Source organism: Natator depressus, chromosome 2, assembly GCF_965152275.1.
Source record: "Natator depressus isolate rNatDep1 chromosome 2, rNatDep2.hap1, whole genome shotgun sequence".
In the NCBI taxonomy this organism is placed as follows: domain Eukaryota; kingdom Metazoa; phylum Chordata; order Testudines; family Cheloniidae; genus Natator; species Natator depressus.
This window is the reverse complement of record NC_134235.1, coordinates 171652519-171680151: the sequence shown is the minus strand read 5'-3', so window position 1 is coordinate 171680151 and position 27633 is coordinate 171652519. Positions and strand designations below refer to the sequence as shown.

General features: G+C 42.2%; 1 long non-coding RNA gene across 1 annotated transcript; it reads right to left on the bottom strand.

The window, feature by feature from the left end:
• Nucleotides 1-13681: 13681 nt before the first annotated feature.
• LOC141981607 (uncharacterized) lies at nt 13682-25510 on the bottom strand. Its single transcript, XR_012637854.1, has 4 exons — nt 25324-25510; nt 16582-16684; nt 15110-15249; nt 13682-14989 (listed from the first exon to the last, which is right to left on the bottom strand). It is a non-coding gene; the product is annotated as an uncharacterized LOC141981607 (long non-coding RNA).
• Between the last annotated feature and the right edge of the window lie 2123 nt (nt 25511-27633).

Below are 27633 nucleotides of genomic sequence, written 5' to 3'. Positions count from 1 at the left end.
ACTTCTGCGCTGCTGCCTTCAGAGCTGGGTGGCCGGAAAGTAGTGGCTGCTGACTGAGGACCCAGCTCTGCAGGCAGCAGGGCAGAAGTAAGGGTAGCAGTACTGCAACTCCCCCTACAATAATCTTGCGATCCCCCCCCCATATCTCCTTTATGGGACAGGACCCCTAAAATTACCACCTGAAATTTCAGATTTAAATAGCTGAAATCATGAAATTTACCATTTTTTTTAGTCCTACAACCATGAAATTGACCAAAATGGACTGTGAACTTGGTAGGGCCCTAATTATGTCACTCATGGCGGGGTGAATAAATGCTATGTTGGCGGGAGAGCTCATGGGGGCTGGAGTAGTTAAACAGCTGCGCCGCTGTAAACTCTCTAGTGTAGGCATGCCCAAAGGTACAGAAGGGGGATCAGCAATGCGAGTTTTCCCATGAGGCCCTGCCAAAGCACCACACTCCTGACTTCGAGGAGGTGAGATGAGCTCGTTTTCCATTTTCTAGAATCTCAGGGACTGTTAACAAAAGGACTAATTAGGGTTGCCTACTGTAAGGTATTCTAGGTATTTTTTATGCTTGTCACCTGGTGGCCAATGGGAGAATAAGTATTTACTGTTAGAAGCCCTAATGCTGTGCTTAGCATGCTCCAGGCCTAGGGGGCTGTGAGGAAGTTTTCAAATGGCGGCTGCTTAGTTGTCTATGTGGACCTGTACCAGAATAAAAGGTTTTTTTCAGTTCTCAGTTTTAGGGTTCCGTATACTATACCTACAGGTTTTCTCAACAGAGTTAAAGCTGTAGCATGGATGCCATCAATAAAGTACCAGTATAAAGATGTTTGTTTCAGTGGTGATTTGGATAAGAGAGACACATTCACTAGTATAATAGTTTTTTACATTTTATTATGTCATTGAAAAATTTAGTTCAAACAAAGAAACATGGCAGCAGAATTTTTCTAGATAAACTTGGCATTTTTGATGGGTTACAGCCAGTAAAACCTATGAGCCATTCATACTCATAAGAATAGTAGGGCTTATATCATCTGTAGACAGGAGCCACCAGAAGTCAACATGATCAATCTCTCTTTCTCACTCATGCACACACACACACACACACACTTACTTTGGGGCATCAGTATTGTGCCATGTGTAGTAGCAGTATTTAACTACTGCAGGAAGATATGATCTCACAGTCGCAATCAGGCTAGACATTCCATCCGTTAGAGACAATGGTGCACAGGCATTGTAAGGACAGATAGACTGACAAATACAAGATGAAAGGATTTCCATTCCTGATTCAGTTTCTGGAAGTATCAGGAAGATATTCTGTTTTGCAGAAATGAAAGCAGCACACAGTAGTAAAGAGACAGATATATATTTCTTATCAATGCAAGTTTTCCTCCCTCCTGACCTGAGCAGGCATCAGATCACAAACAGAACCCCGCCTTGTCGTGTATGAAACAAATAGTTTTCTTAGCATACTTTGACTTCATCTCCCAAGTACATACACAGGCTGTAAGCAATTCATTTGTAAAGTTCCTGTAAGAGTATGGGAAGACAGCCATGCAAGTGACTCAGAGTTGCAGACTGGGGTAGTGTCTGGTAAAATTTAGTAAGTGACACTGCAAGAAATTAGATTATCCAAGGCCGGATTACACCAGTATTACCGCTACAACCGAGTCTGGAATGCTAACTGTCACAGGTGTTGAAAACAGTCTGGCTCCATCCACATTAATTGCCAGATCACAGAATTTATGTGCTGCAAACAGACAATTATTTTATAAATCACATACACGGGAAGCCAGGACTAGAATTCTTATTTTTAAACTCCAAAAGCACAGGCTCCTTCCTTAGCTGAGACTAGCAACAGCTCCCATGTTCTCTCTGTGGGCTCCCAGAAGGCAACGTCACTCAGAGAGGGAAATATGGTAGAAATCCATTGTCAAGCACAGGTCAAGACAGGACCTGAGCCATGCACTGCTTCTATGAAAGTCATTAGTGGCTCACTAAACTCCTATCGCCAGATCCTGAGCTGGTGTAAATCAGCTCTGTCAAATTACACCAATTGATACCAGCTGGGGGGCCTGTCCCCCTTTCTGTAAGGTTTTCTAGTGCTTGCTCCCCAAGCACTGAGATGCAATGCCAGCTCAGTTAAAAAAACTGAACAATTATCATATATATATATGTGTATGAAGAATAGAAATCTTAGGGATATTCTGAAATGTTCAGCATGCTTAATATATGTTCAAACTGCCCTTTTCAAAACAGTTTGATGACTGATTCTAGGACTCTTGCTTATACTATACCCCCAACACATGACCTCTCACTCTCATCTTCACTTCATTCTTAAGTTAAGAAATGATTTTCATACCTGAATATGTTTATCAGTTGGAGTCTGAGCCAGTTATCTATACAGGTTTACTCTAGGGAGCCTATAACCATTAGATCATTATCACATCTTATGAAAAATCATACATACTCTTGTAGCTGTATATTATAAGGGAAACATATGGCAAGACTGCTTCTCCTTAGATTACTATCTGTGAATTGACGCTGTGTGAGCTCCAACTGCTTAAAAGGTTATAACTGATGTAATTTTTGCCATTACAGGTAATTTATGGCTCCTCTGTGTCTGACTTGTCAAATCTTCTTAGAGAGATCAAACAGGGGCTGCTTGTCATATGCATTTATCTAGCACTTGTTCCTCCACAAGCTCCAAAATGTAGTCAGTTATTCTTTTCTTAGGTGTCAATTTTCTCCTGCGAGTCTTGTCTCTTGGTCCTCCTTCTAATCCAACCCCCAGAGGCACCTCAGCAGCTAATATGAGCAATTTCTACCATTCTATTGTCATTTTTTAAAAAAGTAATATTTCTCTTCAGCATGGGTTTTAGTCATCTAAAGTGGTCTGATTGGAATGGACGTTATGCAGACAAATATGTTTTGAAGGTTTCATTTGTGCATCTAGCTTTGTTGCTCTGCCTACTTTCCACTCAGCCTTGCATAGCTCTGAATTGTTCTCTGATACTGGGAAAGCAGTCTAGGAACAGTTATTTAAGCAAACAGCCACTTTCAAAATATGAGCATGTGAATTTTCGTATGAAAGACGAGGAGTTCCATAAATCCCTCCCCAACCCTTCTGCACCCCCAAGCCATGTGATCTAGTAGATTAAGCACATGTTCAATAGCCAGCAGGTATTGAGTTCTATTCCTCCCTCTCATACTGGCTGACATGAGGGACTCGGGAGACCTGGGTTCTGTTTCCAGCTCTGCTACTGGCCTCTGGGGTGATCCTGGGCAAGTCACTTCCCCCTCCTGCACCTCAGTTTCCCCATCTGTAAAATGGGGATAACGAGGATGACCTTTTTGTAAAGGGCTTTTGAGATCTACTGATGAAAAGCTCCATATAGAAACTAAGTATGATAATTATATAGCACTTCACAAACTCTTCACAAAGCACTTCACCATTTACATGTGAAAAATGTGGGAGCCCCCTGTTCCCACACGTGGGGACTCCACACTGACCTGAGCATACTACCAGATGGGCAAGCTGATGCGGACGGGCTCTGTGGACAAACTCCATAGGGCTACTGAACACACAGCTCTCCGGCTGGCCCTCAGTGGATCCTGCCTGTCTGTCTCCTGCAAAAACTCGGTGAAGGCTACTACAGCCCCAAGGCTGATGCCCGCCTGTAGAGCTGCTGTACAAGAGAGGAAAGGGCATCAGGGATGGAGGAAAAATGTTATCCTGCTGCGCGTGTCCTGGGGGAGATGGGAGGTTTCTGGTGGCTGTGCTGCCCTCAAGTGCATGGGGCATTGGAAATTTCGGTCCCTTACAAGCGTATCCTCCTCAGCTCTATTGTGGCAATGTCAGTGGCTCTGCCATTCCTGTAGAAGACTCATCTCAGTCCCCATCTGTCACTCATTCAGAGAGCTCCCACCCACATGCTAGGACAATAGGAAAGGTACCATTTTGCCCAACATCAGTGCCCAGCACTCCGGCTGCCGTGTTTGGCAGCATGCGGACAGATGATGGGTCCATTGCTGGGGAAGGGAGTATAGTGCTTGGATAGCACCACAGGGTTTTCTCTTCACCTCCGTAGCCTCACAACCCAGCCAAGCTGAAATGTCCTCTCAGCTCCATACTAGGATGAGGGCTAGGTCAGGATTTGACCCCTTAATTACGATTCCATATGCCCAATATCACTGGAAACTGAGGCTCATAAAAGTGAAATGACAGGCCTGTGACTGACACTGTGGTCTAATGAATTAAGCATAGGAGTTGGAGTTAGGAAACCTAGACCTTAGACACACCACATGGATCCACTAGCCACTCCCCCATGGTGGGGGGAAAACAGCAGCCATGGGATGTTGGCTGTAGGCAAAGGATGGCCAAGTCTTCGCACGTCTTCCCTTGTGCGCAGCCCAGTAGACACACTGTGGGCTGGGGACCGGGTTTGCTCCACTATGTGCATTCGTGTTTGTGTGCAATACAACACGTGTTAAACCTGTAAAAGTTCAGACAACCAGCACCATTCGGACAGGCTCACATTTATGGACATTCTGCTGTCAAAAACCTGCAGGTCTGAGCGTCTCTGCAGTGTGATAACATGTCTGGAAGCACATACTGCACACCTCCAAAGGTCAGAACTTTACAGAACGGTCTTACTATCAGTTTTTACATTAGATTTTTACCTTTCATTTGATGCAAAATAGCATTCAACAGAGCATATGATACAAACCCTTATGATGAAAGATATGACTAAGGTGAAATTCACCTAGTTGAAATCAAAACCACACAAGTAAGTTGAGTGGGCCAAGTAACTCTGCTGATACATCATTATTTTTAAGGCTGCTGGAGGAGGGAATCATACTGCTGTTGCAACAAATAGGTAAAACTCTCTGAATAGGTACAAATGATTGATGGTCCAAGCCACAATAGTTCAGAAATGAATCCTGATTTTAAACACTCCAAAGTTCCAAGTTTTTATGATTCAGTGTTTTGATCTGGCCAAATATGACGGGGGATGTATGCAAAATTTAGATCTTAGATAAAGAACCATCACCACCATCCAGTTTGGGGTGTTTTTGGTTTGGCAATTTTAATGCAGGCCTATCTCTAGGAATGGTTTTAATGCGAGGCACAAGTAGAAGTCAAATAGACACAGCAATAAACGATAACCCATGTGTATAATATACCTATGATCAGTAACTGCAGCAAGGTGTTAGTAGAACAAAAAAAACCCTATCACTAGCAACAGTTTGTCAGCCTCATAATTAGACACACTGGAACCCTATAGGAGAGCTTTCCAAATTTTGTGGACTTTTTTTTTGCCTCTATATTTTCCAGAAGTTTCTAGATAAACTGAAGGATTATTTTTTACAAAGCATATTCAGTCAAAACACATGAAAACGATAAGAAGTGGCATAGTAACTTGTTTCTTCACAGTTTTAAATAATTATCACTGTGGTGAAAAAAATGAGTAAGTCTTCCCTTGCCTTCCTGAGATTATTCATCCTCCCTCAAGATCTTCAAGAAAAACTGGATTTTTTCTGACCTTTTTCGCTTAGTCCTATGCGGAGGCTGTATCTATAAATAGGTATATTGATAGAATAGTCTATTATTTGCATCTTTAAATCTTGAAACCTATTTCAGGGGATGTAATTTCAATCATGCTGAATCGCACACATTATCCGGATACTCCTATTACAATGAACCAAAATAATTAATGTTTACTTTAATTGGTTTAGACTTTAGAGCTAACATCCCATGGAGATCAATGGGGCAGTTTACACTTGAAATCTAGTAAACAGCAGAGCATGGGTTCACATTCAGAAGGATACCAGAGCCAGAAGGTCTAAAGCTAAAAGCTTCAGCTCTGTAGAAGACATTGGAAATTCAAACAAAACAACACACACACACAGAGAGAGAGAGACCCTGAGTATAGCATGATATTTGTATGACATATATTCCCAATGGTTTTAGCCTCACACAGAGAATATGTTTATTAGGCATTGCTTATCATCACTACCTTATTATTTGTTTTATAGATAGATATGAAGACAAGGCCTCTGCCCAGAAAAAAATCTTACAATCTACTTTCTCCAATTCTGTTTTGGTAATTCTCTGGCACGAGAGTCATCATAGCACATTGTGAAGCAGCGTGCCACTTTAGCCAACAGGTTTACAGGAATTGCAGCCCACCCTTAATCAGAACTGAGGGCTGTCGCTCATTTTCTAGAAAGACATATTGACAATTAAATTCTCGGTGGCGGGGGGGGGGGGGGGTTGACAATCTTCTATAAAATGATTTTGTTTCTAAAACTTCAGTGAATTCGGGTACTCTGTGAGGGATTGAGACCTTACTCTGAATATTCATTTGCTTATACTGCTGATGTAGTAGGTTAGTATAATCAGTAAATCTGTGAGATATCTGTGTCCAGCTCTTAAGCAGACTTTGTTGGTAGAACAAAGCAGACTTCCTAGAGACTGTAAGCACATCTCAGACCTGCAGTCTTACAGAGTTCCTAATATTAACTCGTTAGCCAGTTAAGGGTTTAGTATCAGGTAATGAGGTTGTAACGGTCATGGAATACAAATAGAAAAGTTAGATAAAAATACTCTCTCTGGAAGGTTGCAGTGTAACATTAATTTATTTCTTACAATCTAGACCCTTAACCTAGAACCCTAGCACACAAGAACCAAAAAGAAAGAGAAAAAACAGACTGCTCCCTAAGGCAGAGCAGAAGAACTCACCCTACCTTGATCTAGGCTGGCTTTTCACAGGCTGATTGGCGAAAGACCCAGATTACATGCTTCCCCCAGATCCCCTTAGTCTGCAAGCAGGACCAGGAAAATTCTTGAGACTTTAAAGTGATAGCATATATTTTTAACACAGTTTTCGATATACCACAAGAGTGAGAAAAATTACAGAGAAAGCCAGCACTCGGGAGGACAAGTCAATCATCACAGAGGAAGCAGAAATGAAAAATTAATGAGAGGGTTTGACATGAACTGGCCATGAGGAAGAAAGGGAGAGGCAGCAGTCAGTATCTTGGGGAAGTAGAAGCACTTCTTCGTAACCTCTCCTGATTCTCCCACAACCTGTGTTGAGCTATCATCAGAACTGTCCATGAGGAAGACAGTAAGAGCAGCAGTAGAGGTGGCCACACCACAGATACTGCAAAGAGAAAGGGCCAACACTTCTGCTTTTCTTCTCAATTCTGTTCATTTTGATATCTCACAGTGGGGAAGGACAGGAGTCGATCTGTTTGTTATGTCCTTTTGTCATATCCTGTCTATCACAGCAACTGTACTGTGAGCCCTCAAGGGTAGGTACTGTTTTCTTTGTTCTGTGACTATACAGTACCTAGCACAATGGGACTGTAATCCTTGACTGGGCGTCCTAGATGCTACCATAATACAGATTGGGGGTCTTAGCTGCTACCATATTACAGACAATAAATCAATAACAACTTCCTAATTAGTAAGCTTCTAACAAATATTCCAAAGTGACTTGCCCAAAGTTTAACCAAATAACTATTTGAAGTTTTGACACAGTCCTAGATCACCTTCACAAGAAATCTTGCAACTCTCATGGGGTTTGTCCATTAAGAAGAGATAAAAAAACATCCCCTCAAAATCTTAACAGTCTGCATGTCTTCTGACATCATGGGCCAAATTCTGCTCCCAGATACGCACGTGCAACTCACCATGAGTTCAGTAAGTGCATGACTACCTGAAGGTAGAATTTAAGCCCATACTATTCACATACCTTTCAGAAACAGGTGTCCCTCATTTTGAGGAATAATCACTCATTTTAGTCTCAAAGTTATATATTACCACACAAAATTGTCATCCCCTCACATTTATTATTGGACATTCTTTATATCAGAAATAAAAAATTGTGAAACTATGGCTAAAGGAAACATTGTTTACACAGATGAATACCACAGCATTTTAAGTTTCCTGCATATACAATTTGTGTATCCCTCCATTTTGGGTATTTTAACTTTTTGTCACATCTTGCACCCACATTTGGGCTTTGGCAAGTTTAGAACTAGGACTGTTTACCAGCCATGAGTGACATTCTTCTGGAGCAATCCACCAGTGAGAAAAAGAAGGCATATGAGGCAGAGTGATTAGAGTTAACCTAGAAATAAACCTAAATTACTTCAAACCTTTTCCTAAAACCTAACAAGGAGTTCAAGTGAGAAACAGAGGAGGAACCCACTGCAGAGTACATACTACAAAGGTAGGCCCCCTCATTCCTATTTCTACCACACTAGAGAAACATTCCTACCTTAAGGGAACGTTTCTTTGGAGTTCTGGGGTTTCTTTGAAGACCAGTAGCCCAAAAAACCCAGCAATGGTTACTTCACTATTAAGGACCCACATAATTAAGCCTGGGAGTACAGCTGATTTATCGTCACACGCAGCACCACTCATTGGTAGAAATGTATTATTGCAGTCTCCTGGTGAGATTAAACTGCAAATACCAGTTTAAGATTGTTTATTTTGTTGTTATTCCTATCTCTTCTCTTCTTGTTTTCTCTCTCCATAGGTGGACTGGGTTGGTGACCCTTGCATGCTCCTAGCCAAACAGGGGCAAAGGTTGTAATGGTCATGGCTGTTTTAATGTTTATTTTTTTAAATGTAAACACTCACACACACACACACACACGTTTTATAAAAACATAAAAAGCTGATAGGCTGAAGCCAAAAGTGATGTAGAGACCCAGGTCCACAAAAGTAACCTAAGGGAGTCAATTCAGATCAGGAATTGATATGGGGTTTCCTCAATCTTGCTTGTTTGTGCATGTATATAGCACCCTATCAAAACCTAATCCAAAAGCTAGTGAAGTCAAGAATAAGAATTCCCAGGACTTCAATGCACATTGGCTCAAGTCCTAGTGTGCTGTTTTGAGTGTGTGATAATGATGTTGCCCTATAATGGCTGACCTACGCAAAGAATAAGGGACCTGCTGCAATTAGCAGTTAAGGAGTTCCCTGTTAGCTCCAGTAGCAAAAGTCTATGTTGGTGGAACTGAAGAACAAGGTCCATCTGAAGTGCCCAATGCACTCCACAAATATTAAGTGATTTAGATTAGCAACATCTGTGTGAGATAGGCACGTGCTGTTATCCAAATTTTATATATGAAGGAACTGGAGCACAGAAAGGGTATGGATGACAGGTTGGACCTCCCTTTCAGGGTAGCACCAGATGTGCTGGGGTCCCACTGAGCCCAGCGGTCCGACCAGCCTGGGTTTCCCTTGCATTGGGTTGCTGTGCCAGGCTCTCAAGCCCCTTTCTAGCACACACCCAGGCAAGGCCACACCAAGCTGCAGACACAGACTGAAATCAGTTCTGTGTAGGAGGATTCAACTAGGGGAATGGTCAGCACTCCAGTGCATACACCATCTGGAGTGTAAACCCCAAAACAATATTGTCTTGTGCTGTATAGAGAGATCTGTACAATGCATGCTCATAAAAATCGCCCCCTCCCTCAATGGTGGGAGATTAGTATCTTCAAAGTTCTATTGTCCTTATTAAATGGCTCATTCAGGCTGATTGAATGATCACTACTGTCTGGTGGGCATTCCCCCAAGTAAATACACAGTTGTAATTGTTATGTAGTCAATATTCCTAACTTCAGACACAGAAATGATACATGCATACAAATTGGATAAACACATTTAGTAGATCATAACCTTTTCAATGATACCGCACATGACCCATCTTGCATAAAACATATCTTAGTTATGCCATATTCATATCATAATATTTCTATGAAGAATATGGGGTGTAAATAAAAGTATGATTTGGCTCCTTCACTGAAGAAAAATTCCTGTTACCTTCCATGGTGCAGGGTTGGTCCTAAGAGACTTTCCTAGGGTCATGTAGCAAAGTCTGTGGGAAAGCCAAGTATGGAATCCAAGTCTCCTGACTCTCAATCTTGTTTTACAAGATCAAAACAAAACCATTCCCCAGAAGTAATTAAATTAGGCCTTGAAGACCTCCAGCTGCTTACCTAGATTATTTAGGCCATGTATGTATTACTTCTCACCTACTTCATTTTCCCCCTTCCATAGGATCTGATTTAACTTTTCTTAAGTAATAGATAAATTACTGGTGTCTGCATTATCAACATCTTATTAAGAGCAAGAATCCAGCTTGCTGCCATTCGAATGTTGTAATATTAATCTCTCATCAGTGATCACAATGAGGTCCAGAGAATGAAATTTATCAAATTCCATTATACAGTGTATCTGGAAGGATGATTAAACATGATTAAAATTCATTTCAACAATAGAGTTGCTCATATGTATTTGATGTCCTTTTTCCTTAGAATGGTTAGACAAATTGTATAGCTCCCCACAATGAAATTCAGTCTTGGACAGTATACAATTTGCCCTTATAATAAAAAGCAATATTTACACAGAATGCATTTTGCCTGGAGATTAAATATAATCTGTAATGAAATATCCTTAAGTACTTTATAATTTATCCTGAAAGCAAAATGCATTTGACCAAATGTCATACATCATTCCACAGAAGACTAAATGGCAAATACAATCTATATTCCTAAACTAACAAACAAACAAACAAACAAACAAAGCACCACCATCTGCATTAAGGGAAGCACAGTTAAATACTCAAAAGTCAGAAAATGCTCAAGTTACGTTTGGGTGTCAAAATATAACTGCACGCCTTTATGCATATGCATTATGGTGTAGACTTTAATTGCATGATCACATACTATTTCTCAAATGCAATATTTAGTTTACCCATTGACTTAATTTTATATTTTTTATACCACCCTAGACACACATGTAATATCTTCTGCTACTGTGTAGTAGTCTGCAAATCCAAAGAGAAACCAGTAAACTCATTTATATACACAGTAAACAAGGGAAGGGTTTTTGCAGACCTACTTTAATCATCATACACCTTGCAATATCCATAGTGAATGAGGCAGGGCTCCTACAGAATTTCCAATGGGATTTTAAAGAAAATCTGTAACTATTTGACTGTAGGCACCAGTAGGATGGCCTGTCCCATGCAAAGTGCACACTCAGGGATTGTTCACACTGAAGTCACTAACCAAACTCCCATGGGCTTCAGCAAAATCAAGCCCTGAATGAGGCAAATTAACGTGTCTCTATCCTACTACCATAGACCTCAAGGTGGGATCCATGAAGGGACTAAGGCATTGCAACATTTAAGTTTGATTCAAGAACCAGGGGAAGACAGGCATTTGACCACCTAAGTCATGTACGGGGCCTGATCCAGTGGACGTGCTCTGAGGCTGCCTACTGAATCAGGTCCCATTCAAAATCACAGAGTAGGAGGAGCCCAAGTTGTAACTTTTAGCCCAGTTTTTGGACCACTTTCTTGAGAGATGAGAGCCCCCCTGTTCAAATGCCTTCTCCCCCTCTAGCAGAGAGTGGAATTGAACCTGGGTTTCCCACATCTCTGTGATTTCAAATGGGACCCAATCCAGTAGGCAACCTCTGAGCTCACCTACTGGAAAGGGCCCCCGCACATGACATAGGCTTTTGAATGCCTGTCTTCCCCTAGTTTTTAATAGCTCTGGGGCTTAGGCAGGAGACAGGTGTCTGGACGCCTAGAATGAGGCAGCAGTACACATGCTCAGAGGCAAAAATATAGGTGCTGAGGGAATGGTTACCCTAAAAACTTAAACACCAAGTGAGCCTAGGTGCCTACAGGGTTCAGCGGGAGTTTTTGTGGATCACAGTGGAGTCAAAATCAGAATTTAGGTGCGTAAGTATGGGGTTTAGTGCCTAAGTGTGGGTTTGTGGATCCGGGCCTCAGCTACTCCAGTGAGAGCATAACATGAAAGCTTGCATAGATAGATAGACATCCAAGAGAGTTTAGCCATTGAGTTAAATAGGAGCTGGATAGAATGGGGCCCAATTAGGGTGTTCATAAGACAGGGTTCTTAGTGAGTGAAGCCCATATTTGGCCCATTAAGGCTTGTCACACATAATAACATATCTAATTGCTGTTCCAATTGTTGCACTCTCTTGGCTACAGCAGCCTGGCTTGACTCCTTGCCAAGGAGTTATTATCTTATTTCCATCCAGAAAAGAATTCCTAAAGGCCTCAGGCCCCAATCCTACTGCTGTTAATCATGGAATAGTTCCACTTAGGTCAGTGTTACTGCTTACATAAGTAAGGGTAGCTGAAGCAGGGCCTAGAGGTGTAATATAAAGAAACTAAGCTCTCTTATTAATAAAACATTAAAACTGTTCTCCAATTTGCAAGCAATCACTGAAAAGCAGAATCCTACACCAGACATGAGCTAAGTGTACGTTCATAGAAGGATAATATATATATTTACATTCACAGAGCAACAAGTTGCAGTTTGGGGGCAAAATTCAGCCCTGTTGTAAGCAGATGCAATTCCTATTGATGGCAATAGGATCGTTTACACCAGGGCTGCTTTTGGCCCCATGTCTGTTTAGTACAAGAATGTACAATAGTACCAGATGGGGCATTGATTTAGTACAAGTTGAAAGCTTTTGTACATGAATATTTAAAAAGACTTTCTACAATAGCAACTATTTTGGGCTGGAGAACAACACGTGCCAATCTGAGTTGCATAATGCTTTGCGTATCTCAGGGTTCTTTACTTTGAATAGTTCCAGACAGAACAGTTTCTTAATCTCTCCCATACAGTTACTGTATGTATAGATCCTCTAACTAACACAAGGATGCAGCATGTTTCTCAAAAGATGCGCCCTGTATTCACTCGTGAAAGCACAAGCCAGCCAGTTGGAGTGATTGAGGCAGATCTTAGTTTAAAGAGCCCAGGGGCTCATACTATTTTAGTACAAGGGATTGGCGCACACGCGCACACACACACCCCTCACATTTTTTGCACATTTGGTTTTCATTTGTTTGAAATGGTTTTGTAGCCTAATAAAAGACCTACAGCTTTATATAAGGAAGTTAACTGGTTGTCTTTGGGCAGTAGGAGGCTTTTTCATTTATTACTGGGTTATTTTAAGGGCATTATACAGTGATCCCGTGAGCTCTGTTATAGCACTGATTTGATTTAGATTTTTTTTTTTAAATTAGGCTGTATTTTATTAAAATACCAAATGTCAGTGTGAAAACAGAGTGTGTTGCCTTTTTTATAAAGTTTCTTCAGCTTGGAATGGAAAGCATAGTTTGTAAACCATTACATCATCCATTATTTTCCCCTTGCGCCTAGTTTAAGCATAAGCAATGTAAACAAAAGGTGCATTGCTTTGGGGTTCTATTCAAACCCTTCTTCTAGAAGTGCAAAGCTATCTAATTTACCAATCCACTCACACCTTCCAGCAAGGGTTAATTTGCTAGGGTGATCTCACCCTTCAAGGCTTGGACCTGAGGAAGAGAATTTGCCTGCCTAATCTCACATTCTGGCAGTCGGACAAGATGGGAGGTAACTTATCCACCAGTTCCTTCCCTTTCATAGCTCAATTTGGAAGGCCAGCCTTTATTGATCCAATTAGCAACAACTTCTGCATCCTTCCAAATATACCATTAGGGTTTTTTTCCCCAGTAAAATGCTTATCGAACATAGCACAGCAATCAGAAACACACACATTTAAAAGCACAATGAAATCTTCATATATACAATACTGTAGATATGTTTATTTTAGCGGCTCCTCTCATTCTCTTTGCTACATGTATAAGCACTTACTATATAAGGTTAGAATATTGGAAACTAGTATTAACCACTTTACAGCAGAGTAAAGTACAGGATACTGAATAAGTTGATGGAAAGTATATTGCAAACTTAACTTGCTAGGGTCCAATTTAAAACTTTTTGACTCATTCCTTCTTTTGTATTTAGATTTTTCCATATACTATGTACCGTATCAATACATTTCCCCTGTAAAGTCATGCCTACAATGCTTATTCAATATGGATCTGCATTAATTCAAATAGACATCAAGGGACAAATCATAGTCTCAGGACACAGCCCTGGTAAGTAGGCTGAGTGGTATGAACTGCGGGGTGGGGGAGAAGGAGGAGGAGGAGGGGCATATGGGGAATGGAAACCTCCCTTCCACCACAAGCTAAAGAACAGTAGCAGAGTTGACCCAGGGACATTAATTCCAGCAGTCGGGGGCTTGGCAAGTGGATCTGCATAGTCCTGGATCCACTAGCCATTCCTTTGCCCCTGCCCAGCTCTATGGCAGTACAAAATCCCTATTCTTGGGTGCTGGGATTTTGCCCTCTAGAGCACAGTGTAAGTGTCCTGCTTCTGCTGCACTTAGTGCTCCGGTCAGCACAGAGGCTTTGTGTTCATGCAAAAATACCATGCATGTTTACCTCAGGGTAACTAACACACACGAGCTATCCTGAGGTAAAAACACAATGAAGACCAGGCATTTCAGTTTTATTGTGAGGTAAACTCGCTAAGGTCATCCCCTGGAGGGGGTGCAGGTTGTTTATCCTGAGGTAAAAAAAATGACAATTTTTAGCAGTGAAGACAAGCCCAGAGAGGCAGGCAAGATGGATTTACCTCAGGGGCAAAATCATGTCTTTAAGTGGCTGATTCTGGGAAGCTTATACTCCCTTGTGAATCCTGGAGCGGCCTTCATTTCTATCTAGACATTTATAAAAGAAGCCTGAATGCACGCTTAATTTGTGCCAGGACTGAGCCCCAGCACCTCTCGGCTTGGCAGTTCAGAGCTCCGGTATCTCTGGCTTGCCGCATCAGTTACGAAAGCACCTAATTGCTTGAGCCCCAGCATCTCTTTCATTACAAATTAAGCACTTCCTGAAAGGGATATCTTCCAGCCTGTTGTATGGTTGTTAGATTTGTTTTGCATTAAAAATTCAGGTCTTGTTTACCCTGTTTTTGGTTTGTCTATTTTTTTTTTTACTTGAAGACTTTACGGACTACAGAGAAAAATGGTAGGATTAAGGGCAAAGGAAGCTGAAAATCCACATCTGAGACGTCCATTGAGTTTTCCTGCAAAACAAGGGAAGACCACGCTTGACTTGACATTCCTGCTATTTATTAGTTTAAAAAAAAATAAATAAATGAAATAAATAACTGGTATAAAGAAGAAAAACAACCACACAAACCTACTTTTTTCCTGCTGAACATCATCTTTAAAGTAAACTCGAGTCATGCAAATGGATTCCAACTGAAATCCAGATCGAGAGTAAATCAGTGCGGCTTCATTCAGACAGTAGGCTCCTCAGGATGAATGTATGGGGGTGGTGGTACTGAAATGGTTAAACAGAGAGTGCTGTACACATAAAAAATAACACCTCACATACCTGCGGCAAAATAACCTTTTCATTCTGACACAAATTGTGGGAGCTGAAACACTTTAAGTGGGTGTAAGGAGATTCCTGCATAAACATCATCTGTTATAACAAAGGGCCTGTTTCTTCTCCTACTGAAAACAATGGCAATGTTCCACTGACTTCAATGGGAGCAGGATTGGGCCCAAGGTTTCCATGCTGCTTTCAAAATGGAAACCTCCTCCCTAACTAATCTGAATACAGGTCACACAACTGTTTCGCTTTTGGGGATAACGGAAACAACTTCTTTTATGTGGACCAGGTTCCACATCTGATATGCCCAGCCACAGATAAAAATCACAAGCGTGCTTCTCAGATATTGAATAATATTGTTTAAAGATAGAAATTGTGAGCTGCTAGTCTTTTAAGTATAGTCAGATAGGCTAAATAATCCAGAGGGGTTTACAAGTGGATGGAAAAGAAAGTGGAAACTTCTGTGAATTTTGGTAATAATTCAGTTTAGTATCTTATTTTGATAGAGGGCTCCCTCTTCTGGATTTTGATTTAACTGTATTTCCTGGAATCAAAGCTTGGCTGAATAGCCCTGCTATACATTTCAAACATAATTATTACTAGACTTAGGGTGACATTTTCAAACGCCTAAACATGTCTTAGAAGCTCAAGTCCTATTGACCTTAGTCACTTAGGATCTTTTGAAAAACCTAGCCTTAGTGTTTAAGCATCAGGTGCTGTGAAATCTGGCCTGTGAAATTTTAAATGTATTTCTTTAACAAGGCCATTACGTTCTTGTATTTTATATTTCAAATTCACATATAACAGACACAGAAGCGTTTCTAGTTCTTCTCAGGTAGAACTGCTTGAATAGTAAAAATATTTATAAGAAGAGCCAGTCTATATAAAAAAAAAATACAAAAATAAGTGTTAGCTGCAGGACAATAGAAACTCAGCATTCACAAACAAAAATGACTCCTTAGCCACACTTTTAAGTAAAGATTTAATAGTACAGCAATGATATTTAATACTGATGCAGAGAGGTCTCACATTATTGTATGAGTGTAGCAAAATATAGGCTCAATCTTACTACCCTTTGAATTTAATAGCAAATCTCCTATTGTCTTCAGCTGGAGATGGAGCAGGCCTGTACTACAAAACATTTATCATTTATGAACTATTATCATACTTGATTTCAATGGGTGTCAGACTGAGTCTTTACTTACTAAGCTGCAAAAATTCAGTGATGCACAATGAACCTTCTGGTCATCAGAGTGAATCAGTGAGATCTTACTGTACCTTGTGGTTACTTTTCTTCTTACTTCACTTCACAGATCCCCTGATAGGAAATATTTCCAAGGAGCACAACCTGTGGTTGATTACGCCTTTCAGATCAGCAGTCCTAGGAGGGAAGTGTCGATAGAGTGGGAAGCTCCCCAAAACCAAAACTATTATTCTTTAGCGTTGATACAAATCAAAATAGTTTCATACAGATACAGTCCTAAAATCCTGCCTTACCCTGCAAGAAATTTCCTGCCTTGTGGGGTGAAGAGCACTGAATTCCTGCAAAAGACAGACACTCCCTGAAAAATAGGCAAAATTGTCAGGCCTGGGACTGTATATTCCAAAAATCAACATTTATTTAGGAGAATAATTTTTTCAAGCTGGAAGAAAGATATTTTTAACATGGGCAGGGCTATAATACCCCAATGCAAACATTGCTATGAGGCTGTGGCTATTGATTAGGTTCCTGGCCAAGTGGAAATTCATTATTCTAGGAAAAGACAGGAATGGCAAGAAAACTCTGGATTTAATTGAAAATAAAATAATAGTACTTCACATTAAACTTCACGGTGCAGTGAGTTGCCAGATGTCATCCAACAGGTCAGAGGGAGATCAAGGGATAGAATCCAGGTCTCCTGTGTCCAAGTCTAGTGGCCACACCCTGGACAACACTTTTTAAAACTGTGGCTACACTCTCAAAAGTGACAATGTAAAAATGGCATCATAGGGTTCCATATTTCAATCATTTCTATAGGAAATTTGCAGTGTACAAGTGAATACAATTTTTTTCCCAACTGCTGGGCCAGACTAGGAGGTTGGCATGGAACTTCCAACTGCCCCATGTGGAGACTTTGGCATTAGTTGAAGTCCCCAAATTTCATGGGACAGGGTACACAAATCCTGGCCTCCATACACCCTACAGCACCCAGGAGATGTAGTGGTCTCTGGACATCTAGAGAAGTTGCGCTTTACACACCATCCACCAGTCCTGGCATCCACACACCATGTGGCGCCTGGGAGATGTAATTGTCTACAGGCGGATGTAGACTGTTTCCTTCTTCTCCCTTTGTGATCCACTTGGCCAGATTAAGCCAGGGGACCAGGAGGCCAGCATGGATTTCAAATTGCCCTCCTTGTCACTTTTAAACTTTTCATGCCCAGTCCCCTGTGAACTCAGACAGTGTAAGGGTATGGAATGGCTTCCATATGAGAAGAGATTCATAAGACTGGGACTTTTCAGCTTGGAAAAGAGACAGCTAAAGGGAGATATGATTGAAGTTTATAAAATCATGACTGGTGTAGACAAAGTAGATAAGGAAGTGTTGTTTACTACTTCTCATAACATAAGAACCAGGGGTCACAAAATGAAATTAATAGGCAGCAGGTTTAAAACAAATAAAAGGAAGTATTTCGTCACACAACGCAGAGTCAACCTGTGGAACTCCTTGTCAGAGGATGTTGTGAAGGCCAAGACCATAAGAGGGTTCAAAAAAGAACTAGATAAATTCATGGAGGATAGGTCCATCAATGGCTATTAGCCAGGATGGGCAGGAATGGTGTCCCTAGCCTCTGTTTGCCAAAAGCTGGGAATGAGCGACAGGGGATGGATCACTTGATGATTACCTGTTCTGTTCATTTCTGCTGGGGCATCTGACACTGGCCAGTCGGAAGACAGGATACTGGGCTAGATGGACCTTTGGTCTGACCCAGTAGGGCTGTTCTTATGTAGTACCCACTCAGGAATTTACCATTTCCCCAACCAAAAATGCCAAAGGAAAGAGCCAGTGGTTTACTGATTGATTTGCTGGAAAACTGGAAGGTAGATGAACGACAATGTGGCAGATTATGTTAAATCTCTTGATTTTTAAAACATTGTCAAGATTCTGGGAGCATTTGTCTTCTGGTATTTGAAGGCTTCTAGCTGGAAGTACTGCACACAGTGATTGATTCCATGCACAAAACTCAGCAATGGGGTTTCTAACTGCAACCAAAGGACAATCCTTCGGATCCTCAAAGTGTGACAGTCTGAAGAGCCTCTGCATTTCCCATCTCAGCCTGATTCAGCCAGGATGGTCTGCAAGACCAGGAAGATCTATTTCGTTCCCCACAAACCTGATGGGCAAAAAGCACCAGGGAGAGGATTAAGTGTGGAAACATTTATAAAAGTGCACATTGATTTCCCTCTCAAAAGTGAAATTTCTTTGGCATTGGCGACTGACTCTCCTGTCACTCCTCCTCAACTCAGAGCATTAAGCCAAGGCACTCCTAGAAACAAGGAGCTAACTTTTGTCTCCCCACTGTGATCTGGACATCAGACGACTAGGTCCTTTGTGGTACACAGTATGGCCACTCCCCTGCTGCTTGGTGTGAGTCACCAGGCACTGCTGTCTATCCTCTTCCCCCCTTACAGTAAATCTGCTGGTACAAATTGGACAGTCACCAAAGGGTGAACCTGGCTTTCTAGATTCCGCACAGCAACTAGTCCCAGTAAGAAGCCTCCACCTGTTAACCACCTGGGGAAAGTGACTGGGGGGTTATCCCCACTGAACTCAGCCCTTACCCACCAGTCTTATGTGTGTTGGGAGAACATGGATAGTGAGAGAAGTCAATAGACTTTACAGTGACTTAATCCAATAAGAATGTTATTGTTGTTTATGTTTTCAACCAGTGCTAATTTCTCACTTGTTGCTGGAATTTCAATGGAATTGTTCTACCCAATGTCTCCTGCAAGGCTGGACTTTCCTAGGATCCATCCCCTGCACTTCTCTGGGGCTTCATCTGAGAACTTTGTGGGGACAAAAGATACTTCTCTTCAGAATGGGAGGTGCCTAATTTAATTCCTGTATCAAAGAGGGAAAGGAAGACTTTCCCAGTCTGGCTGTGAGATGCAGAGGCTCAGCAGACTCACTCAGTTCCCCAACAAGCCTGCAACAGTTCCCTAAACCTAGGGGACCCATGAATCCACTGATTCCTCTTCACCAAGCCTTCCCTGCCAAACTCGTAGCCACACTGAAAGCTCCTACTCCCTCATTCTTTGATGGAAAGTCTTTTCCGAATAGATAGGGTGAGGAAGTCACTTCCACAATCCCTGATTTCTTCAACAGGGAAGCAGAAAATGTCACTAGTTTCCATCTTTGTCACCTGAGTTGCACAATCATTCATCTCTTGGTTTGCACTGTGCTTTGTGTCTCCCAATTGTTTGGTTTTTAAACCATCCTTATGTGGGAATCAACCTGAATATATGTCTTCTAAGTACATAAAAATATTACACACAAATAACTAGATTAATAGACCACTATTAAGATTGCAAAGTCAAGCACTGAAACATTAAGAAACACAGAATTATAGTTGCCTGTGAAACCTTAATTTGGCTCCCTTATGCTAATACATTATGATACAGTCTTCAATAACATGATCCTGTACTATTTTTTCCAGAGGATCCCTACCTCATTCAGTGCACAGAATGGATGGCGCTCAGTCAGGGCTAGTCTTCACTAGAAGTGCTACAGCAGCGCAGCTGCACCAATGCAACTGCATGGCTGTAGTGCATCTGGTGAAGATGCTCTAAAACGACATGAGAGAGCTCTCCTGTCGACTTAATTACTCCACTTCCACGAGAGACAGTAGCTATGTCGGCAGGAGAAGCTCTCCCGCCAACACAGCAGTGTCTACACCGGCACTTAAGTCGGAGTAACTTACATTGCTCAGGGGTGTGGGTTATTCACGCCCCTGAGCGATCTAAGTTATACCAAAGTAAGTGGTAGTGTAGAAAAGCCAGAGGTAACATGAGGGGGGCATGCGGAGTCATGTGTTTTCCCCACCCCCCCCGATTTACTGCTTGGCTTGTACGGAGCATGCTCACATGGATTGAGCGTGCTCAGTAACACTGCTGAAGCTGGCTGCCCGCGATCTGTCCCCCACACTGTCGGGCCGGCACAGGTCACCTCTCAGACAAGCTCTTAATGAGCAACTATTTTTTTTTTTCATTCCTGTTCAATGTATGGCCCCCGGGCCTTACTGACATCTTGCTCTGAATACAGAATTCAGAAGTGCCTCCTTAGCTTTTCTGTGGCACTCATCATTACAGCATCTGAGTGCTCCACAGACAGGAACTGATTTATCTCCACAATACCTCTGTGAAGTGAAGTAGTGGTATGTTACAGATGGGGAGCTGAGGCAGCGACAGATTAAGATCATAGTTAGTGTAAAGTACTACCAGATGAGAACAGAAGCATTTTACACCCACATTGCACTTGGGTAAATGACCATGCAAGGAGCAACATAGGAGAATCGGGGCCAAAAGGTCTGGCATAAACCCACAAAAGCAAGAAAACACACTCTCTCAGGCCTGGTCTACACTGGGAGAGGGGAAGGGGGGGGGAAAAGAGGGAGGCATCGATCTAAGTTAGGCAACTTCAGCTTCGTGAATAATGTAGCTGAAGTCGACGTACTTAGATCTACTCACCACGGTGTCTTCACTGCGGTGAGTCGACTGCTGACGCTCCCACGTTGATTCCACCTGCACCTCTCGCTCAGGTTAGTACAGGAGTCGACGGCAGTGCACTCGGGGGTCAATTTATCTCATCTAGACTAGATGCGATAAATCGACCCCTGCTGGATCGATCGCTGCCAGCCGATCCAGCAGGTAGTATAGACATATCCTCAGAGGGTATTTCTAAGGTGCCTATTATCTTATATAGAGACTGAATGTGCTGAGGTAATGAAGTAGTGCTCTAACACTGCACGATCTGCTGTAATATATGCTGCTCCACGAATGATGGGGAGCCATTCCAAACTCAACCTTTCATGACTTTCATAGATGTAAGTCAGGCTATTATAATTCTATTTGAATCTAAAAAAAAAAAAAACAAACCCTGAAAGGTTAGCAAGACATAATACCTGGCACCTCTAGAGGTCAGTGTAACATCAGAAGTGGAAAAAAATCCCTATCGGACTGCTTTCTGTGTGATTTGGTAGGCCTACATTTATATTGGAATGCAAATTTGTCCAACAATAAGGTTTCAAGGAAAAAGTTTATAATTTTTTGTAATATTATAAAGAGGTGGGCCCGGTGTCAACTATTTCCACTGACTGTAACTGTGAATGAAGTTTGTAAGGGCTCTGTTGGTAGTTAGACATTAGAGGTGTCTATTCTACCATGTGAGCGTAAAATGCTCATTGGTATTAAGGGGAGTTATGGGCATATATCCACCAGGGGCCAAATCCTGAAGTCCTTATTCACTCTTTACTTGGCTCTTATTCTGGCATAATTCCCACTGAAGTGTTTTCAGGAATTTTCCTTGAGCAAGTATAACATGCTATCAAATTGTGTGCTGCATCCTCCCCTAGTGGCTAGCCAACTAGAAGGTACCATCTCCATAGAGGCTACCTGTTAATGGAGTTTTCCTTTTAGTCCTCTGCTGTGATGCTGAAGGTCCTCACTTCAAATCCTGTTGATAATCTATATGGGGATGTTAAAAAAGAATTAAGTAAAACTGAGGGTATGTCTACACTGTGCTGGCATAGCCCCATAGTGTAGGCGCAAACTACACTAGGAGAAGGTATTTTTCCATCCAACAATGTTAGCTACGTCATCAGAAGCATTCTCCCATCAACATAGCTGCATCTACAGTGGGGGTTTTTTCAACATAGCTATGTCGGTTAGGGCTGTGGTGTTTTCATGCCCCCGACCAATGTAGCTATGCCGATATAACTGAGAAAGGGTTTCAGGTTTGGCCTAAGAAGAATAGTCCTGATTCTAAATTATAAATTCTGACCACATATCTGCATGAGATATCTCCCAAGAGTTTAGTAAATGAACCATTTGGGAGTGAATCCTAAATCCTTGCACACTTAAAACTCCCACTGAAGTCACTAGGAGTTTTGGGCAGGCAAGCATGGTAGTTTCATTGCTCTTTTGTCAAGAATTTCAGCTGTGCAAAGCTGTCGGTGTCCTTGGTATTTGGGGTGGTGACAGCTGCCCAAAGTGGTCAGGGTTTGCAGTGCTTTAAGCAATGCTACCCTCCAGAAAAGATGGAACTTGACCCATTGTAGTGAGCATAAGCTACAGTTGACCTTTGAAAGAGCCATCAAGCTAGCTCAAGCTCCTTAACTCCTAATCAAGAGGGAACAGTGTTTTTGCGAGGGAGATAAACATTCATCACAGATGGAGAAAAATAATTCCATATTTGAACCCAAATGTCATGGGTTGATCCATTAGCCTTTCAGTTCATCATGTTGCCTAAACTATCTCTCTTGCTGATAGCTTCAGATTGTCTTTTATGTATATTAGACCGAGTAGAACACAGCTGTAGTGTATTAAATGCACATAGCACGTCTCTCGGTTAAAGCAATCATATACCCAGATGCAAAATCTAGAACTCAGAGACCTCATGTGAATCCGAGACATGCCTAGGGGGATTTTGGTTTTGTGAGGAATAAATATAAATATTATAATCTGTGACAGATATAATCTCACTCCAGTACTTTCTGCTTTATTTAAAAGGAAAGCTACCTATTTTACTCAGCCCTGCAGTCTGAAAATTCCAAAGATAATAGGTCCTCTCAGCATGAACAAACTGTGAAATGTAGTTGAAAATAAATTCTTAATATATTTGGCATTAAAGAGTTCATTTTCAACTACATTTCACAGTCTGCTCATGCTGAGAAATGCTTTTATCTTTGGAACTTTCTGCTGCAGGGCTGAACAAAATTTGGGACACTTTCCTCTTAACTCTTTCAGTTTCCCTGGATGACAGAATCCAGCAGAATGGAAACTGCTTATAAAATGTTGATATTCAGATCAGACAAGTATACTCTGCTACCTGAACTTGCTCCCTTGTCCCAAGAAAGGGGGGGGAAATATTATATGTTGTAAATCCTGTTCATGTATATGGAGCCTGCTGTTTAAACCAAAGATTATGTATTCCTTCATACAGATCACAATTGCTATACTAACAGTACATCACTACGCTATCCAAAAATCACAACTGTTATGCCAACATATAAATCACTAAGGGCCAGATTTTAATAGTCTCATTCATGTTGACTAGCACCTGGCAACATGAAGCACAAAGATAGCATTCATAAAGCACAAAGAAAAGGAGTACTTGTGGCACCTTAGAGACTAGCACAAAGATAGCATTCAGTGACCTTTGCTTTCTCCATCCCCCAACCTGAGATCCTGTGCCAGGCACAGTTTGGCTAAACCAAAGGCTAGAGGCCATGAAGTCAGTGGGAACTGTGGGTACTCAACATCTCTGAAAATCAGGCCTAGGGTCTCCCTCGGCAACCAAAAACTGAGACACCCTAAATTTAACTAGCATCCAATTTTGAAAGTTCTGGCTTGGAGTTCCATTCCCCACCCTATTGCTAACTGTGCAACCAAGGGCCAGTTACTAAACTTATCTAGGCCATTTATTCCATCTTCATATGATGCACAATGAGTTTGTGGAACTCATTGCCACTAGATATCACTGAGGCCAAGAGCTTAGTGGGATTCAAAAAAAGGTTGGACTTTTATATGGATAATGAGATCATACAGAGTAACAACAGCAAAGAACGAGTAAGAATAAAGATCAGAAACAAAAAACCTGATATTTCAGGGCAGAAAGCAACATCTAGCTAATGAGCATTAGGAGGAAACTTTCCCTGTGGTCAGGTTATCTCATAACTGCCACACTGCAGGATTTCATCTGAAAGATCTGGAGCTGGCCACTGTTGGAGACAGGCTACTGGATAGGATGGTTTGATCCAGTATGGCAATTGCTAGATTATACTGAGCCCATTACCAAAGTGTGCAAGTGCCTTATAAAAAAGGATTACAGCTATAATGGATCTGCAAAGTCATCATTCTATGACTCCTATCAGTTCCCTTCTCACTGCAGGTCCCTTTCCCCTGGCCAGGTAAGGGAAAAGGTGCCGAAGCAGGAAGTGGATGAGTTCTGTCAGAAGGCAGTGGCCATATGGCAAAAGAGAAGCTGCAGGGAAGCTGAGGCAGTGGCTGCATGGCAAGTAGGGAGCTGGAGAGAACCTGGAGTCAGAAATGGATGCAGAGCCCTTATGGAACAGGCTGTGACTGCCAGATATTACAGCTCTGTGTGAGAGCATTAGTGACTGGACAGGGAGCCAGTGCAGAGGAGCCCCAATGAGAGATACTAACTGAGCCTGGCTTGGAAACCTACAAGCTTTTTGCTTGAATAGAAACTGAACTGGAGAGGACATTCCAGGCACTGGGCCTGAAGAGCCCTGACTTTTGATTAGACTGCCCAGAGACCCAAACATTCACTGCTATTTCTCACTTGAACTGTACCTGTTTAAGCCACTGTACTTAGGGTATTTGCAAACTTTCCATTTCCTGCTAGCCCTGGTAAAATAACCTATCCCTTAGCCATGTGTCTGAGTGGTTACTAGGACCCAGGGCTGGTGCTTGCAAGACCCAGCTGATGAAGTACCACTAGTGCTTGCCTCTGAGTGGTGGTACACCTGGCATGCCACTGGCATCCTAGGGGGCTAGGGTATGGGGTAGCCCCAATAATTACACAGCCAAAACAGACCAATTCCTCCCTACTTCCCCAGAGGCATTTGGTATCTGACCGCTGCACACACATCCTACTCTGTCATGTCCTCCTCCTCCTTGTTGTGGCTCTGGAAAAGCTGAAATGAAGAAGTTAGCTTTATACTTCTCTGAGGGGGCAGTGAGATGTGGTTATTCAAACCTGTCAGTATCCTTATCTGTTAAATGTGAATAATACTTACCCGCCTTTGCAAAGTACTTTGAGATCCTTGGATGAATGTACCTGGTACTTGGCCACTGTTGGAACCTCTGGCCTGAAACTGCACACAAAATATTATTCAAAATGGACAGTTACATATTATAACTCCCTAAATATAAACCAGCCTGCCCTTCATCCAAAACCAATTAGCTCCTACTTCTAATTTGCCTCAAATCTCCCTGAATGGACTAAACAAATGTAACCCTTCTGCCCGTCAGAGTTGGCAGCAACAAGGGCCGGGTTCAATATCTAGGGGATCCATTCCAATAACACAATGCAAACCGGCTCGAGCCCCCACCCAGTGACCTGGGACAAATATATACCACCCCCGCTGGGCGCCTCCCAGAGGCAATACTTCCCCTCTCGCAAGCACCTAGTCTGAGTGTAGCAAACAGCCTTTTAATAACAGAGAGAAAAAATGTTGCATTATGTTGGGGAAACACCACCAACAGGATTCATAACACAACCCATGAGCAAAAAAAACCCACCCCAAGCAAATTGGGGCATGCCCTTTCCCTTTGGTTCTTGAGTCCAGCAACCCCAAATCACCCAAAGTTCCAAAAGTCCAATGACCCAAAAGTCTCTGTCCCTGGTCAGGGCAGCCCCAGAGTTCAAAAGTTTATCTGCAGAGCTTTGCCTCCCAACCTGGGTGGAGCTGGGGGCGGGGGTAAAAGGCACCTTACATGATCTGAAGTTGACCACCCCACAGCTCCATAGGCCTTCGCTCCGCTCCACTCCACTCCACTCCACCAGCCACCCCACGAACTGCTTCGCTCCGTGTCCCACCAGCAGCTCCCGCCGTCCCATGAACTGCTCCACCAGCCTGTCCACAAGGCACTCCAGCCGTCCCGCAAACTTCTCCACAATATATCTTCAGGCTCCCCCACTACTTAACACAACACTCAGTGATTTCAGCTCTTCGGTGAATTCAGCTTGTAGTAGAGGAGCCTCAGTGCTGGTGCATCATTAGCCCAAAGTGAGCTCAGCAGCCTGTAACTAGACTCCTAATGAAATCAAAATTAGCTCTGATATTCCACAGTGGAGAGAGGAGGAAGTACAATTAGCATATAAGGCCCTCACCAAGTGGCCCATACCACCAAGTATTAATACTTATCCCCAACCTCTCTCAATTCACAGAGTTTTGGAACCCATGACCCTTGCCTAGCGAGTGCTACTTAGTTGATGGTGAGTCCCTCCATCATAATAAAAGGCCAAGTACAGTTCCAAGCACAGTTCCCATAATCAGGGTAATAACAATTTATTCTTCCTGCCCCAATAACAGAGACACTGGGGATCCCACAGCAGCCAAAGTGACCATTTGGGCAGCTATGGCCTCATTCTAGGCGGGGTGGGTGTGCCTATGCAAATGAGATCGGCCCCTGAAGTTCTTTTCCACAACTTGCCACACCTCACCACCAGATGTCAGGGTGGAGCTCATCCTGACACTGCTTACACACAATATCATTTATAAACCAAGAAAGAAATGAGCAAAGCTCCTGGGAGCTTGCTTGCAACATGAAATATTAGGAACATTTACAACTATAATTTTATGTTCCTCATGGAGTTTAGATCTGGAGAAAACAAAAAACAAGTGTCCTTAAGATAGGCGGACAAAAGGTGAAGCGGTCATTTTGCTATAAAATGCAAAGCTCTAAAGAGAATGGCATCACCTCCCTTGTCCATGGAGTCTTCTCTTTACCTCTTCTGTCCTCCCACTTCTCTAACATATACATACCATCCAAGCTAGCCTTTTTGTAGAAACTAGCTGGTGCTGTTGATCTCTGAATTGCACCTCAAGGGCCAGAGTTAGGTCACAACTGGAGAATAATATTCATGTTCTAATAATCATGGATTTTGGAATAATCTAGTGTCCTACTCCCAGAATGCTTTAAATTTTAAAGGGCCAGAAGCAGCGGGATTCATGTTACATGGAATGAACAGGGTCCTGGAACTCAGCATAAAATACACAGGTGCAAGGTGTTTAAAAAATTATAAATATCCCAGGGTATTAACAGTCAAATAAAACAAATGTAATAAAGAAAAAATTAGCCACAAACCATACACCAGAAGAACTTGTTTCCCCTAACTAAGCCCTAGGTTCATTGAGTACCTTTCTCCAACAGGACTTTCACCTGAGTGAGTGCCTTCTAGTAATACTCTCTCTTATATGTTGATTAGGGCCCCATCATACCCTGCTGTTAAAGGGACACTCACACTTCTTGACGTTCCTGTCTTAAGGATGAGTGTAAAGGGAGCAAGTTAGATAAGAAGAAAAGAAAAGGTTAACAACAAG